The sequence below is a fragment of the Chlorocebus sabaeus genome, chromosome 9 (assembly GCF_047675955.1).
Source record: "Chlorocebus sabaeus isolate Y175 chromosome 9, mChlSab1.0.hap1, whole genome shotgun sequence".
Taxonomy (NCBI): Eukaryota; Metazoa; Chordata; class Mammalia; order Primates; family Cercopithecidae; genus Chlorocebus; species Chlorocebus sabaeus.
In genome coordinates this window covers 66,104,502-66,122,826 of record NC_132912.1, presented here as the reverse complement: position 1 = coordinate 66,122,826, position 18,325 = coordinate 66,104,502, and the positions used below count along the sequence as shown (strand labels likewise).

The following is an 18,325-nucleotide window of genomic DNA, read 5'->3' as shown; positions in this document are numbered from 1 at the left end:
AGAGGAGCCAAAGCTGAAACTGCACCACCCTGGGATCTACTGTTGGATGGAGGTTTATGTGCTTGTCATGTTGGCTCAGATGGGTATATGTCTCCCAGCAGGTCCCTGCATAGACAGGAGAGTTCCCTAACAGCAGGAGGAGGGTTTGGATCTGAGACTGGACCCTCTCAGGATCTGCTGTGGGATGGGGGCTGGAGAACCTGATCTGAGCATGCATCTCGCCGGTAGACCCTGTAAACAAGATAGTTTCCTGGTTGCAGCAGGAAAGGCTGGAGCTGAGACTGGGCTCCCTCAGGATCTCCTGTGTTGCAGAATCTGGAGAGCCCGTCTTGTTTACCCAGACAGATACCCCTCTTCTGGCAGATCTCTGCACAGAATTATTTTCAGACCGCAGCAAGAAGGGTCAGAGCTGAGAATGGACCACCTGAGGATCTGCTGTGGGATGGAGGTTGGTGTGCCTGTCTCATTAGCTCAAATGGCACCTATCTCCCAGCAGGTTCCTGTTTCTGCACAGACAGGATGCATCCCCTATTGCAGCAGGAGGAGCTGGAGCTAAGTCTGGGGCTTCCCTTGGGATCTGTGGCATGGAGTCTGGAGACCCTTGTCTCATGACTCAGAGACACACCCATAGGAGATAACTTTTCAACTTCTTCTAGTAAGCAATCATTTGAATCATTAAGTATTTTTGGTGTATTATACATAACCACACTTAATTACATTCACACCTGTACTTTCTTATTGCTACCCATATTTGAGGAATAGGTCTTTCCTTCTTTCCTTTTATATTTAAAACTTTTATCTATATTTTCTTCTCATGCCTTGTGTCTAATCTCAAACCTTATTCTCTTCTTGATCTTCACTAACTTTGTTGTAAATGTGCTCCTATTCCAATATTGAAACAAATGGGCAAACTTTCCAACATTTGCCTTATCCTCATTTCAGCTGAATTTCTTGACAGGGTAGTTCACACTTCTTTATCTCTGATGCATTCAGCTGCTCTCACCACGTTTTTAAAATCCAGTGGGCAGGAGTCACCCATGAACTTTTAGTTGCCAAATCCAGTGAACACTTTTCAGTTCTTGTCTATTTGATTTATTTCTGGCATTTATCAGTGTTGACCTTACCATAACTCTGAAACTTTTCCTCTGTCTTGCTTAGCTTATATGATACCTTTTCCCTCAGGTTTTTCTTCTTTTCTGGCTCCTCTTCTTCCTTTTCCACAGCTGGCAATTCCTACTCTTACAGCTCTTCTAATGTTTTCCTTTCCTTTCCTTTATCTTTGGGCAGAGGCTATGGCGTGTGTGTGTGTGTGTGTGTGTGTGTGTGTGTGTGTGTGTGTGTGTGTTCTAGCAGCCTCTTTCAAATGAATTCCAATGGATTCTAACACTAAGCTGGAGTGTCAGGTACTACTTGTGATTTCTTCTCTTTTAGCTTCCTGGGAGTTTTACAGAATCTACGCTAGTGATCACTACTTCCCACAGTCTTTTCCTGACACTTTTTTTCTCCCTTTCTCCAGTTTATTCACTTCTCTTTTAGATTACAGAACAATTTTCCTCTGTTCTCCCTACATCCAGTCTGGCTCTCCTCCAGTCTCTGTTCCATGGAGCTACTGAAAACCCTACTAAGAAACAAATTTTGTAGTATCATTTCCTTACAATGCTTCAGTAATTAATGTTAACATTTAGGTTAAAAACAGCCTTATCTTTAAGAAAATTTTAAAACTGATTTAAAGTTTATATAATGTGAAATAAATCATGTTAAAGTATACAATTCAGTGGCATTTACTGCATTCACAGTGCTGTGCAACCATAATTTCTAAGTAGTTCTAAGTTTTCATCACCCCAAAGGGAAACTCCGTACGCATCAAGCAGTCATTTGTCATTATCCCCTCCGGCTAGCCCCTTTCATCCATTAATCAGCTTTCTGTGTCCATGGATTTACCTATTCTGGAGGTTTCATATGCATGAAATCATCACTATATGTGACATTTTCTGTCTGTTCTTTTACTTAGAATAATGTCTTGGAGGTGCATCCCATTTTGTTGCATATATTAGCACTTCGTTTTTTTTTTGATTGAATAATGTTCCATTGTATAGCTATACCACATTTGTTATTCATTCATCAGTTGATGGACATTTGAGTTGTTTCTGCCTTTTGAATGCCTGATTTTGATTCATTTTTGTAGAGTCCTTAGGTTTTCCTAAGTATAAGATCATTTCATCTGGGAACAAGGCTAATTTAATTTCCTCTCTTTCAATTTGGATGCCCTTTATTTCTTTGTCTTACCTAAATGCTTTGTCTGATTTATTCTGGGCAAATACCTGTGAAGAGTGTTTAATTGCTGGATCATATGGTAATTCTATATTTAACTTTTAAAAAAAAATGCCAAACTGTCTACCACAACATCTGCAACAAGATAAATTTTCTCCAGCAACTTATGAGGGTTTGAGTTTGTGTACATCCTCACTAATCCTTGTTATTTTATTTTCCAGTTTTAAATACTACTAATATCTAACTCAGGGGTATAAAGTTATATCTCGTTGTGTTTATGATTTGCCTTTTGCTAATGACTAATGATATTGTAAATGTTTTATGTGCTTGTTGTCCATGCATACATCTTTTTGAGAGAAGTGTATATTCTACTTATTTTCCCGTTTAAATTTGATTTTTATTTTTAACCAAGAAATACCTTTTAAGTGATCAGACCTGGAACCTTGCCAGGTTTAATGATTATCAAAGCAGAACCATATTTTGACTTTTGAAGTTATCTATTATTATAGTCTTGTTTTTCATAATTACTTGACTATTATCAGCATCTCTGGACCCTTTGTACTTAAAACATAGTATTTTAAATCTTTATATTGAAATATTCAGTACGTCTTGAAAGTTTTGATATAGAACACTCTACTTTGCATTTCTTTATATCCTAAAATGCAATTATAAAAAGGGTGTCATTTCCTCTGCCAATTAAGTAGCCTTCATTGGTTGATATTGAACAAATTGCTGATACTTGTTTCTGTCATGTTTACTTTTTTAAAAAAATATTTTTTGCTTTCTTGTTGATACTTCCAAACAATTGCTAGGTTAATTTGTCAGTGGCAAATGTGAAATAAAATTGTCTTTAGCAGTCTTTCAAATAAAATTTTCATTGAGACTAAAGAGATACTGGATTACAATCAACATTTGTAGATATGTCATATATAGAGAACCAAAAAAAATTATAAATATGATATAATTATCAGAGTGCCATACGGACATGGCTCATGCCTGTAATCTCAGCATTTTGGGAGGCCGAGGCAGGTGGATCACTTGAGTCTAGGAGTTCAAGATTAGCCTGGGCAACATGGTGAAACCCCATCTCTATAAAAAATACAAAAATTAGCCAAGCATGGTGGTACACACCTGTAGTCCCAGCCGTTTGGGAGGCTGAGGTGGGTGGATCATTTAAGCTCGGTAGGCAGAGGTTGCAGCGAGCCGAGATTGTGTCTCTGAACTCCAGCCTAGGTAACAGAGTGAGACCCTGTCTCAGAAAGCAAAACAAAAACACCCAAATATCAAGGTGCTATGAGACCTCATATTGTATGTGTTCATTCCCCCAAATTGGAACATTTTAAGAAGCAAGAAGAGCGCTCTAAATTAGTTTATATCTTGCTTTTCTTCTTATGTTCTGTAGATTCTTTAGTACTCCATAAGAAAAATTTGCTCTAGAAATCATGAAAACTGCAAATACGTTATATCCTCTATGAAACCACCTTTAATTTAGTTGATAAACCCTGATCATTGTTGCACTATACATTCAGAAAATGTATAGCAGTGACTATTTTGTAAATATGAAGAGTTCATATTCAGCATATTCAGCAATGGCTTATATCTAAAATGGTTATTGAAGAATACTTTAAAAAATGTCTTTGCCTAGAGTCTTTAAAGGTGGCACTTTAAAACTATGTTTCATGGATTGTCAGTTGGAATGGACTTCAGGAGGTCCATAAGTCCATGAAATTACAGTTTTTTAACGTGTGAATTTTCTGAGGATACATAATTTTTTATCATATTCTCAAAAGAATCTAAAACTCAAAAAATGATTAAGAGCCACTGATATAAAATGTTGATAAAGGCCATGGTGGATCACATTATACATTGATTCTCATTCTTCAGAAGCTTTGCATGTGTGAGTTTACCTGCTCACTAAAATGTACTTGTAAATCCAAAACCAGTACTCAGGGTGCTTTTATAGTCATTTGTAGACATATGTGGAGAAGCAAAAAATTTGAGTCACCTTATGTGTTCATTCCTCTCTGAGGTCAAAGAAGGTAATGATTTGCCTTGTTGTTTCAACTGTCATACTGTAAACAAGTGTCCTTTTCAATGCATATATAGTGACATATTAATCACATTTTTTTGTTGTTGATTTTTCTGTTTAAAAAAATCCCGAGCATAGTGCAGATATGCTGTCTAGTGTTTCTAAGCATAAGAAGGTTGTGACACACCTTAGAGAATAAAAATCTGTAATAGACAAACTTGGTTCAGGCATGAGTTACATTACTGTTGACTGTGAGTTCATTGTTAGGAACTCAAATATGAAGTATCAATGTCTGTATAAATAGTTAAATATAATTTTATATAGATATAAATATAAATCATTAAAATACAGAATCTTTAAACAGAAACATACATTTTAGAAATTATTTATTGGCATTGGTTGACAAAGATGTTGTTTGGAGAGGTTTGCAGGAAGCTAACCCTGTCTTTTTCCCGGGAACAATAATTCTGCAGGAGGCAGAACCTGTTTTCCAGGTTGGAATACAGTGGCATGAACATGGCTCACTGCAGTTTTGACCTCCTGTGCTTCTTCTGCCCCAGCTTCCAAAGTAGTTTGGACTATAGGCACATGTCACCTTGCCTGGTAATTTTTGTATTTTTTGTAGAGACAGGGTTTCTTTTGCTCAGACTGGTCTTGAATTTCTGGGCTCAAACAGTCCTCCCATCTTGGACCTGCAAAGTGCTAAGATTAGAGATGTGAGCCTCCCTGCCCAGCTCTAGTTAACCTTTTGCAGTGTTTTTTTGTTTTTTTGTTTTTGTTTTTTTTTAACTTAATGTTTCTAAATTCCTTCTAGGGTAAACATAGAAATTTCTTCTAGGCTAATACATAGAGACTGGGTCATTTACCGCTTCATAGTATCACACATTAGATACTTCTGACATAACCATGATAAATGTTAGTGGTTTCATGGTCTTATTTACACTCCAGCTCTACCAGAATTCACTAATCTACTTCAGGTTTCTGTCTGAAATACTCTCTTTTTTCTTTTCTTTTCTTTTCTTTTCTTTTTTATACAGAGTCTCACTCTGTTGCCCAGGCTGTAGTGCAGTGGCCCCATCTCAGATCACTGCAAACTCTGCCTCCCATGTTCAAGTGATTCTCCTGCCTCAGCCTCCCGAGTAGCTGGGACTATAGGTGCACACCACCACACCCAGCTAATTTTTAATTTTTAGTAAAGACGGAGTTTCACCATGTTGGCCAGATGATCTGCCTGCCTTAGCCTCCCAAAGTGCTAGGATTAACAGGCATGAGCCACTGCACCCGGCCTCTGTCTGAAATATTCTTATTGTTCATCATACAGTATATTGGGCTATAGTACTGTATTTTGCTCCAGGGTGTTGATAACCATTTATGCTGAGTTTAGCCATTTTACTTAAGGGTCTACTAATTCATTGTAGATAAAGAGTTACTAGTTTGGCATGGTGGAGCATGCCTGTAATCCCAGCACTTTGGGAGGCTGAGGCAGGTGGATCGCTTGAGTCTAGGAGCTCAAGACCAGCCAAGACAACGTGGCAAATTTTATCTCTACAAAAATTACAAATATTAGCCAAGTGTGGTGGTGCATGCCTGTAGTCCCAGCTACTCAGGAGGCTGAGGTGGGAGGATTATTTCAGACTGGGAGGTAGAGGCTGCAATGAGCCATGATCATGCCGCTGTGCTCCAGCCTCAGAGACAGAGCAGTACCACAAAAAAAGTTAGAAGAGTTCTTTATCTAACAAATATAAGTTGTATATTTGCATAGTTTATTGCATTCATGAAGTCAAAGTATTTTTTATTCACTAAATCTAAAGGAAGTTGGAGCTCTCTGCTTTTGATAAGATGAAGTAACAAGTACTGTACTTATCCTCCATCTAAAATGATGATTAAAGAAAATTTGTGTGTTTATCTCTTAAGACACAGAGCAAGCATTTGATAAAATCCAACATCCATTCCTCATAAAATCACTCCTGAAACTGGTGATAGAGAGGAACTTCCTCAACCTGATAATTAGCATCTATAAAGAACCGATGGTAACATTATAGTTACTGGTGAAAGTCTGAATGCTTTCTCACTAAGATCAGGAATAAGATAAGGATATCTGCTTTCACTGCTTCTGTTCGATATTGTACTGGAGGTTCTAGCAAGTGCAATTAGTCAATAAAAAGAAGTGCTTCTAGATTAAAAAACAGAAGTAAATCAATCATTATACTTCAGTGATATGATCATCTATGTATGTTATTCTGTAGAATCTACAGAAAGGTACTAGAATGAATAATTGAGTTTAGCACACTTGCAGAATATAAGATCAGTACTTAAAACTCGTGTAGTTTTCTGTACTAGGAAAAAAAATTTGAAATTGAAATTTAATAAAAAATATTTTCTATCACGTAAATAATACAGTATACTTGGGGACAAATCTGACAAAAGATCTGGAAGACCTTTACTCTGAAAACTGTAAAAACATTACTAAATGAAAATAAGTGAACAGTTTCCTTACGTATGATACTAATAGAATGATCCATTTAAAATTGATTAATTGTATATCAGCTATATACATAAGCCAAAATTTAAACAGTTGTACACCTTAAATATGTACAGTTAATTTTGTTAATTCAAATCCCTATACTACTGTTAAAACATATTAGAAAAACAAACTAAAGGAATTTATGTTCATATGACAGTAAATGAGTTGTCTGAACTCACCTCAATTTTTTTTTATTATACTTTAAGTTCTAGGGTACATATGCACAACGTGCAGGTTTGTTACATATGTATACGTGTGCCATGTTGGTGTGCTGCACCCATTAACTCGTCATTTACATTTATAATCCTAGGATGAATCCATCTCTAAAAAGTACTGAACATCTCTGAAAAGTTATGAATGTGGTATAGATGTTCTCCCATAACCTCCTATGTATCAATTATTGTTATCAGGAAATCAGAACTAGCTTAAATAGTCATAACATTGACCATCTGCTTTCCTTGTTAAATACATTTGACTACTAACTTAATGTTTTCAGTTAGCCCTCTAAAATTTGAGAAAGCAGCATCTTTTTTACCTTTTTGCCTGATTTCTACAGGCTTTCTGATATATAGCTGGCCCTCTAGATCATTGTTGGCAGTTTGAAATATGTGTGATTATGATGCAGAGTATTTTAAATATTATAAATATTTGATCAATATTTTTATCATATAAATTTTTTTCTTTAAAAAGATAAAATTTAGAGATGGGGTCACATTATGTTGCCCAGGTCTTGAACTCCTGGGCTCAAGTGATCCTTCTGCCTTGGCCTCCAAAAGTGCTGGGATTACTGATGTGAGCCACTGCACCCAGGCTAGAGTACACTTTTGATAAATATTTTTGATTACGTAGAATAATTTTACGGTGAGTTCAAAGTAGGCTTTTGCAGTTTTTATTGTGGACATGTATTTATACTGTTAGTTTCAGGATATCTTTACTTATCATCTCCTGTGTTTTTAATCATAATGTTTCCTTTTCAAACAACACATTATGATGAAAGATCAGTTTTCAATGAAATCATTTATAAGTATGTACTAGCTACTGCAACTTCGGGGTTTGGAAAGGAAAAATTAAAGTGCGCTATGTTTACATGTTGGAAACATGTTGGAAAAATCAGTCTAGGATTGGAAGAAGGTGGGAAGATTTAGGAGTAATTGTTAATGGGTACAAGATTTCTTCTTAGAGTGAGAAAATGTTCTAAAATTATTTGTGGTGATGGGTACACAAGTATGATTATACCTAAAATCATTGAATCATACACTTTAACTGGATAAATGAAAGGCTTTTATATTGGAAAGGAAATAGTAAAACTGTATCTGTTTGTAGATAACATGATCTTATATAAAAAACAAAAATCTTAAGGAGTCCCCTAAAAATCTATTAGAGGTAATAAATGACTTTTCACACTACCCACATAGGGGTCCATATGGCGTTCTGGATTCCCATCATAGCTTAAAGCAAAGCTTTTCACCATGTCTGGAGCCCTTGATGTCCTTCAAATGAAGGAGGAGGATGTCCTGCAAATGAAGGAGGAGGATGTCCTTAAGTTCCTTGCAGCAGGAACCCACTTAGGTGGTACCAATCTTGGCTTCCAGATGGAACAGTACATCTCTATGAGGAAAAGTGATGGCATCCACATCATAAATCTGAAGAGGACCTGGGAGAAGCTTTTGCTGGCAGCTCGTGCCATTGTTGTCAATGAAAACCCTGCTGATGTCAGTGTTAGATTATCCTCCAGGAATATTGGCCAGAGGGCTGTGCTGAAGTTTGCTGCTGCCACTGGAGCCACTCCAGTTGCTGGCCACTTCACTCCTGGAATCTTCACTAACCACATCCAGGCAGCCTTCCAGGAGCCACGGCTTCTTGTGGTTACTAACCCCAGGGCTGACAACCAACCTGTCACAGAGGCATGTTATGTTAACCTATCTACCACTGATTTGTGTAACACAGATTCTCCTCTGCACTATGTGGACATTGCCATTCCATGCAACAAAAAGGGAGCTCACTCAGTGGGTTTGCTGTGGTGGATGCCGGCCCAGGAAGTTTTGCACGTGTGTAGCACCATTTCCCATGAACACCCATGGAAGTTCATGCCTGATCTCTACAGAGATCCTGAAGAGATTGAAAAAGCAGAGCAGACTGCTGCTGAAAAGGCTGTGACAAAGGAGGAATTTCAGGGTGAATGGACTGCTTCAGCTCCTGAGTTAACTGCTGCTCAGCCTGAGGTTGCAGACTGGTCTGAAGGTGTGCAGGTACCCTCTGCACCTATTCATCAGTTCCCTACTGAAGACTGGAGCGCTCAGCCTGCCACAGAAGGCTGGTCCGCAGCTCCCAGTGCTCAGGCCATTGAATGGGTAGGAGCAACCACTGAAAGATCTTAAGCTGTTCTTGCACACACTCTTAAGCAACATGGAAATAAGGTTGATGGAAAATAAACATCAGTTTCTTAAAAAAAAAAAAAAAACAAGTAATGCATTCAGCTAGGTTGACAGATAAAATACCAAGATAGAAAAATCTATTGGATTTTTGCACAGTATTAGTGGACAAACTGAAAATGAAGTTATGAAACAATTTCATTTAAATATCTTAAAAAGAAATAATGTACTTAAGTATAAATATAACAACAGAAGTGTGAAACTTATACTCTAAAAACTACATAACATTGAAAGACATTAAAGGAAACTAAATGGAAAGACATTAAATGTTGATATTTTGAAAAGATTTAATATTTTTAGGATGGCAGTTCTCCCCTAAATTGATCTAAAATAAATTTAAATTTCCTACTAAAATCACAGCTAAATTCTTTGCACAATTTGACAAGCTGCTCTTAAAATTAATATGGAAATTCAAGGGACCCAGTATAGCCAAAACAATCTTGAAAAAGACCAAAATTGTGTTTCTCACTTCCCAATTAAAAAACGTATGATGAAGCCATACCAATATGTAGTTCTGGCATAATGATAGACATATCTATTAATGGTATAGAATTGAGAACAGAAATAAACCTTCACATTTATGGTAACCTGTCTTTCTATAAGTGTGCCATGGCATAAAGAATAGTCTTTTCAATGAAGGGTACTAGAACACCTGCCCATCCATATGGAAAAAAAAAAGAAACCGGACCCCTATCTCATATGTAAAAATTAACTCAAAATGAATTAAAGACTTAGCTGTAAGAATTAAAACTGCAACCATTAGAAGAAGACATAGGGATACATGTTTATGACCGGGCATAGGATATGGGCTGGCAAATGATTCTTAGATAGGTCATGTGCATGAGCAATAAGAGAAAAGAATACATAAATTAGATTTTGTCAAGTTTTGAAACTTTTGTGCTTTAAAGGACACCATCAAGAAAGTGAAAAGACAACCCACAGAATGGGAGAAAATTGCACTCACATATCTATTTTATCTTGAATATATAAAGAATTATTTAGACCCAATAATGATGAAAAGACAAATAACTCACTTTTAAAAATGGGCAGAATATCTGAATAGGCAGTTTCCCAAAAGAAGATATACAAATGACTAAGGAGCACATAAAAAGATTCTCAACATAATTAGCTGTCAGGTATATTAAAATCAAAACTACAATGAGATACCGTTTCACTCCTGCTAGGATGATGGGTATAATCAGAAGAACAGAAGTTTTGGCAAGGATTTGGAGAACCCTAAGCCATTGCTGGTAGGAATGTTAAATGGTGTAGCCTTTTTGGAAAAGAATCTTGCAATTCCTTAAATATTTGAACATAGAGTTGCCATATACAGTAATTCTGCTCCTAGGTATATACACAAGACAAATGAAAATGTTTGCACAAATGTTTATAGCAGCATTATGTATAATAGCCTAAACATGTAAACACCCCAAGTGTGTTACTAACTGATAAATGAATAAACAAAATTTGGAATATCCATACAATAGAATATCATTTGACAAAAAAGAAATGCAGTACTGATACATGTTACAACATGGGCAAATTTTGAAAATATCATGCTAAATGAAAGAAGCCAGTCATAAAAGCACACATGTTTTATGATTCTTGTGTCTGAGAAGTGGCCTGAACATGCATATTTTTAGAGACAGAAAATAAATTAGTGTTTGCCTAGGACTTGTGAGGATGAGATTTTTGCCCGTGGTGACTCAAGAGTGAACTGGTTTTTTTGGGGGGTGTTGAAAAATGCTCTAAAATTGATGTGGTGATGCCTGTACAACTCGAAATATACTAAACAGCATTGAACTGTACACTTCAAAGGGATGAATTGTGTAGTATGTGAATTATGTCTTAAGAAGCTGATAAATAAAGAATATATATTTATTGGGCTGTTTTACCCTTCAAATGGATTTTACCCATATGTGATATTTTTTACCATGATACATTGATCATTTGCAGAGTTTTTGTTCCTTAAATTATGCATATCCTACAAATGTAAAATGTCTCATTTGTCAATATCACTACTAAACAAGAAAATAGTCTGTAAGCATTGGGAACCTCGCTGGTGGATATGAGTTTTACATGATCATAATTTTCAGAGACCCAGGGAGAATTATCTCCCATTCTTTGGTTAGTTTTCCATACACTGTTGCCTAATTGTCTTTCTGAAATACAGATTTATCATGTAACTCTCTGATCCCAGCCTGCTTGTCATTGTCATGCACAGTTAGTCCTTCATAAAATATGCCATTATGGGCCCCATCTTTTACTAAATTCAGAGAAAGCCTGCCCATGTCTCTGTATTTTTGTGCGTATGAGTTTCTCTATTTATAATTCACTTTAGTTTATTTTTCTTGTTTTCAGCCTGGTAAAATCTTCAAACTTCAAGAACCAGCACATCTGTCATTTACTCTTTGACCTTTTCATTATGCCCCATATTCTTTGGTGCTTTCCAAGTATTTTGTTCGTACCTTTGTTATAACACTGCTTGTATTTTGTTTTCATGCTTACTCCTCCACTAGAGCTATGAACTTCTGATGACTTTATTTGTGCTTGTATTGCCTCACAGAGTACTTTTAGATATAGTAAGAGTCTCTTGGATTAACAAGTGCCTAATTTTATTGTGGGTGCTCAGAAATACTTTTATTTTGATGATGTTATAATTGAGGTATGAATCAGACTCCCCTTACACTTTCTGCATATAAATCTTTTTTGTAAAAGAACTCTATTCATTTTAATTATCCTATGAAAACTTAATTACCAATATTGTTTGTAGATGTCTGTTGCCAGATTTTTAAAAAAATGATGCATTACCATCCCCATAAGTGATATTGCCTTTTGCTTTTTTTCATATGAAAATGACAACTTTGCCTGTCAAATTATAAAAAATGGTTTCTCATTATTTTCATTTGCCATTCTTCTAGAGAATATATATGTTTCTTGTTTGTTAGTGTTTATATCATTGCTCTTTTAAAAAAATTGTAGTTATGCAAGAATGGGTGTAGGCAGGCTAAAATATGGACTCTCCAGAAATGTGGATATGCCTGGGAAATTGTCATTTGATTCACCTGTCTTCACAATGAGCATTTTGGACCATGATACAGTTGTTAGTACCTATTTCCACTTGGCCGATAGGCAGGCTCAAAGCTGTAGTCTCTTATTAGAGTCAAACAAGGGAGGCCGGAATGGCAAGAGCCATTTTTTTTTTTTAACTGCTGGTGCTACCTCAGCAGCACCAGGACAGTGGCAAAGGGGGCTTCTTCAAAGATTTTATGGTATCTCTACTTTATGTCAAAGTCTAAGCTATCAGTATTTTTCTTTGTAGTATTCAGTGTATGTGCCATAGTTAGGAAATCTTTGTCTTAGTTATTAAAATAAGTGGTTGAATTTTCTAATACCTTTATGAGTTCTGTTTTGTTTTGGTTTGTTTTTTCATTTGTATGGGGTTTTTGTTGTTGCTGCTGCTGCTGTTGTTTTTACACTTTTGGTTAAAGATTTTTTGGTTAAAGTGTGACAGGAGAAACTTTTCTTTTTTTCCCTGAAAATGGTTCTATTTTTATGCCAGCTTAATGTACTAATTCCCTCATTTCCATCTAAAAAAAAATCACCTTTATTTTAATACTGTATTGCCATAGGTATTTGGTCTGTGTATGCACTCTGTATTTTTTCTTTTGAGCTCTGTATTAGTACCAAATTGTTTCAAAAGCAATTAACAAATAATACATTTTAATACCTCGTAGTAAACTGCTCCCTTAATCCCATCATTATTACTCATCTATTTCAGAAGGTAGGTACTTTCTTATTATTCTTCCACGTGAATTTAAAAATCATATTGATATTTTCAAAATATCACACTGGACTTTGTAGGTTCTTTGGGAAGAAATAACATTTTTAGGGTAAATTTTTGTTTTTTTAATCATATATCAAGATTTTCATTTTAATTTTTTATTTCATAGCTTTTTATTATCAAAAATTTCAAACATACACAGAGAAAGAATAATAGGTATAATGAACTCCATGTTCCTGTTATCCAGCTATCTAGCTTCAGTAATTATTTACAGTTGCCAAACTTGATTTAAGTACCTCTCCTATGAAACAAGTCCCAGATGTCTTATTTCATCCTCAAATTCTCCAGATTGCCTGAGAATTGTCTCAAAAAACCCACCATCATATTATTCACAGTGGTAATTTCTTAATGTTATTAATATCCAATTTAGATTTGCATTTCATAATTGTTTCAAAAATAGCCTTTTACAGTAAGTTTATTTGAATCAACATCTAAAGAAGAATTCAAACACTGTATTTGTACCTTGTGTCTTTTATTATTACTGCTTTTCTCTCTCTCGTCTTTCCCTTTCTCCCTCCCTCCCTCCCTCCCTCCCTCCCTCCCTCCCTCTTTCTTTCTTTCTTTCTTTCTTTCTTTCTTTCTTTCTTTCTTTCTTTCTTTCTTTCTTTCTTTCTTTCTTTCTTTCTTTCTTTCTTTCTCTTTCTTCTTTCTTTCTTTCTTTCTTTCTTTCTTTCTTTCTTTCTTTCTTTCTTTCTTTCTTTCTCTTTCTTTCTTTCTTTCTTTCTTTCTTTCTTTCTTTCTTTCTTTCTTTCTTTCTTTCTTTTCTTTTCTTTTCTTTCTTTTCTTTCTTTTCTTTCTTTTCTTTCTTTCCTGTCATTTACCTTTTTTAGAAAGAGAAACTGGGTTATTTTTCCAGGAGAATATCTCACTTTCTGAATTTGGTTAGTTGCTTCATATTTAGTATTTGCTGAGAGTTAGAGCTAGAGATTTGGTTAAACTCAGGTTTCATTTCTTTAGGCAAGAATCTTCTTAAAGTGATGCTCCATCATTTCCATTTTATCTCATCTGTGAGCCATCATACCTGGTTGTTCTGCTTTTAATGATGCTGAGATTAATCACTATGTTCAGGTGTAGGTTTTTTGTTTGTTTGGTTTTCTTTCTGCTATTGTATATAGAACGTTTTCCTTACTGTTTTTCTAATATGTTATTGTTGGTATCTGAGAAGATTTTTAAAGCATATGTTTTAGTAACTGGACATCTGACCAAACTCTCCTTACTGTGTCAACTTAAAAATCATGAGATCTGTAAATCTGAAAAAGAGAACTTTATTTCTGAGAAGGGTTACAACCTGTAGGCTGGGAAGCGCAGCCTCTGGATTAGATCAAAAATAAGCATTTCATAGAGGATGGGTGAGAGAGGGGAATAGTATAAAACTAACTGGGTTAGCTGCATACATATTTAACAGGTTATAGGAGGAGCTATGAATATTCATGAAAGGGGTCACATGTATGCATGATGAGCAAACATAACATGTTACGTGTGTCCCATGTTCGCTTTGGAATGGAGACTTAACATTAAAAATGCGGTAAAATCAGACTCTATACATCAAAGGTGAGACTTAGGACTCAAAGGTGCTTGGTGCACATTCTTTGTAAACTGACCAGTCCTTGGTCAGTTGTCACTTATCAGGAAGGATTGCTTTGTAAGTTGGTCAGCAGTCATGTTGAAACCATGAAAAGGGAGGGAAATCTGGCCACAACATCAGGCAGTTGGTCAGTGGAAGAATTTTCCATTCTTTCTTTTCCAGGGCTGGTTTTTGTTTAACTCGTAGGAAAAAAAGGTCTAATGACAGGTAGTGAGGAAGAGGAAGACGTGACGAACCTCCTATCTCATCAAGGCCAGGAAACTTCATTTTTAAAGTTTTTCTGGGACCTCCTTAGCCCATAGACGTCTATTCAGTAGGTTGGGGCACTTAGGAGTTTACTTTATCTCACAACTGTTTCTAATAATTTTTTTATTGATCCTCTTCAGTGACTAGTATAGAATAGTCACACTTGAGCTTTGGGGTTGAAGTGTCTCAAATCAAACCCCAGGATGGTTATTTAGTCTTTCTGTGCCTCAGTTTTTGTTTTTGTTTTTTTTCAATCTATGAAATGGAGATCATGTATCTACCTCATAGGTTTATAATGAAGATTGAATCACTTCCCATAATAATCAGAAACTACATATTTGGGCTGGGAGCAGTGGCTCACACCTATAATCCCAGCACTATGAGAGACTGAGGTGGGATGATCCCTTGAGCCCAGGAGTTTGAGGTTATAGTGAGTTATGACCATGCCAATGCACTCGAGTGAGATTCTGCTTCAAAAAAAGAAAGCAGATGTTTATTTTTTAATTTTTCCATATCTTTTGCAGATTGTGATATTGTGCTTTACCTTTTTTCATATTTTAGGCCTTTATTTAATTTTAGGATGTAATTATATAGGCCATAACAGTTTAAAAATAGCATTGATAATATGCATCCTACAATAACACAAATAGCTAATATTTATTTTAGTATAATTTTCTTCTTATATAATTATGTTGTTTTAGTGGTATGTTTTGAATATCACCAGAATAAATTTTTGGTGTCTATTGAAATAATACTATAATTTCTTTCCATTGATCTTTTAAGATACAGTTTATCCAATACTTATGATGCCAGATTCCGGGATGCATTAGAAGAGTGTTTGTGACATAGGGAATGTTGGAACAGAAGGAACACTTTACAATGTTAAATAGTTTTATTGAGAAGGTGAGATTTGGGTAAAGACTTTCAAGATGAGTGAGGATCCATATGGCTTTCTGGGGGAAATCCAGTTCAGTAAAGGGGTTGACATTTGCTAAAGGAGAGCATGTTTGGTGTGTTTCAAAATCCAGTAGGGACCAGGTGCGGCGGTGTGCTTCTGTACTCCTAGCTGCTCAGGAGGCTAACATGGAAGGATTGCTTGAGCCCAGGAGTTCAAATGTAGCCTGGACAACATAGCAAGATCCCATCTCTAAAATAAAATAAAAATTTTAAAAATTGTTTAAAATCCTGTAGAGAGTTCACAGTGGTTGGAGCAGAGTAATGGAGAATAGTAGACAATGAAGTTAGGCAATAAAAGGTAAAGGGAAGTGGCTTGAACCTGTAGGGCCTCATAGACTATTGTAAAGATTTTTGCTTTTTAGTGAGTGCTGTTGGAAGCATTGTAGGGTTTTGAACAAAGGAATGACATACTCCGGCTTGCATTTAAAAAGGACAGCTCTATGTGCATGGAATCAAGGATGGAAGCAGAGAGGTTAGGAAATCATTGCAAAAGTCTAGGCTAGCAGTTATGGTAACTTGGATGGGTGGTAGCAGTGGAGTTAATGAAAAGTGGTTGAAATCTGGAAATAGTTTGAGGACAAGCTTTTCAAATGGTCTGGATGTGGTATGTGAATAACACTATTCTAACTGGTCTTGTTGCCTCTCCAATCCAGTTATACACAGTAGCAAAAGTGATCTTACTTTATGTTTGATAATTTCACCTTCTTGATTAAAATCCTTCAGTGGCATACTGAATAAAATTTATCCTTCTTGATATAACCAACAAGGCCCGCACAATCTAGAACCTGCATATTTTGCTAACGATTTTCATCTCCCTGAGCTCTAGCCATACTGGTGTTAAATTGTTTTAATATGCCAAAGTTTTTCCTGCCTCAGATGGTTTGCATTGCTCCTCCCTCTGGAAACTTCCCCTAACCCTAAGGTCACTCTTTACCCAGTCAGCTCGTTTGCATATTTCATGTCTCAGTTTAAATGTCCTTTTGTCTACTTAAAATAGATTTTAGCTGAGTGCCTTTAATCCCAGCTACTTGGGAGGCTGAGGCAGGAGGATCACTTGAGGCCAGGAGATAGAGACCAGCCTTGGCAACATAGCGAGACCTGATCTCTGAAAAATTGAAGAATTAGCTGAGTGTGATGGCTTGCACATGTAGTCCTAGCTACACAGGAGGCTGAGGCAGGGAGGATCACTTGAGCCCAGGAGTTCAAGGTTACAGTGAGCTATGATTGTACCACTGCACTCCAGTCTGAGTGGCAGAGTGAGATTCCATCTCTAAAAAAATAATTGGTTACTTCTTTGCCCCACTCCCACTCATTGTCTTTCTCAAACATTTTTTTCTTCATAGCATTTCTTACAATTATACATTTTATTTCTGTGTAATGTTTTTGTTTGCTTTGCTTTGCATTTTATTTTGTGTGGAATCTCCATGAAAATAAGGACCAGTCTGACTTGTTCAAGTTTGTGGTTAAGTAACAGGATGGTACCTGACCCTTAGAACTATCTTTATAAATATCATTAGATTGGATTGACTGACTCAATTAATGAACAAATGAACAAACAAAATATTTATATTATATGCTGAAGTAGCAGTCCTGGACATTGTACCTAATTTAGATTTTAATTTAACCTTGTTATTTTGATACTCGCTTTCCTTAATCAGTCATTGCATGTTCCTTATTGTAAGGTGGTTGTGTTTCTTTATCACAAAAAGAATAGTTCTTCTGCGGGAGCAGTGGCTCACACCTGTAACCCCAGCACTTAGGGAGGCTGAGACAGGTGGATCACAAGGTCAGGAGATTGAGACCATCCTGGTTAACATGGTGAAACCCTGTCTCTACTAAAAATGCAAAAAATTAGCTAGGCGTGGTGACACGTGCCTGTAGTCCCAGCTACTCGGGAGACTGAGGCAGGAGAATCGCTTGAACCCAGGAGGCAAAGGTTGCAGTGAGCCGAGATCGTGTGACCGCACTCTAGCCTAGGTGACAGAGTAAGACTCTGTCTCAAAAAAAAAAAAAAAAAAAAAAAAAAAGAATATTTCTTCGTTTAGCTATTAGCTTCTAGGCAAAATCTTAAATTTCAGAAAATAATTATACTCAGATAGTCATACTACCTGTCAGGGATACGTGTCAAAGGAAATATGAAGCAATAGCTTTAAAGTTGTCCCACACCCTCACCCTGTTTTTCTTTTGAAGGTATCATACTAAAGGAAGAAAGGGAAAAAGAGAAATCTATGGTGTGAGTTCAAGTTTACTACTGTAAGTGTTTAAGAAAGGGCTCTGTTACCATGACAACAAATGCATGAATTTCAAGTGGAAAATTTTCAGTGTATGGGACTGATAAAATTGTAACATTCTGATTTTCTCTGGTATAGAATCGTTCTTTGTCAAGTTAAAAAAAATCTGTTAATATATGTTAACATTAAATTTTTAAATGTTTTAT

General features: G+C 36.1%; 1 protein-coding gene and 1 pseudogene across 2 annotated transcripts in view; both read left to right on the top strand.

Annotated features, from left to right (window-relative positions):
• Positions 1–18,325, top strand: part of ADK (adenosine kinase) — a 577,446-nt gene that overhangs the window by 214,657 nt on the left and 344,464 nt on the right. The gene's annotated exons all lie outside the window — the stretch shown is intronic.
• On the top strand, positions 7,580–12,219 carry LOC119628136 (small ribosomal subunit protein uS2 pseudogene; annotated as a pseudogene).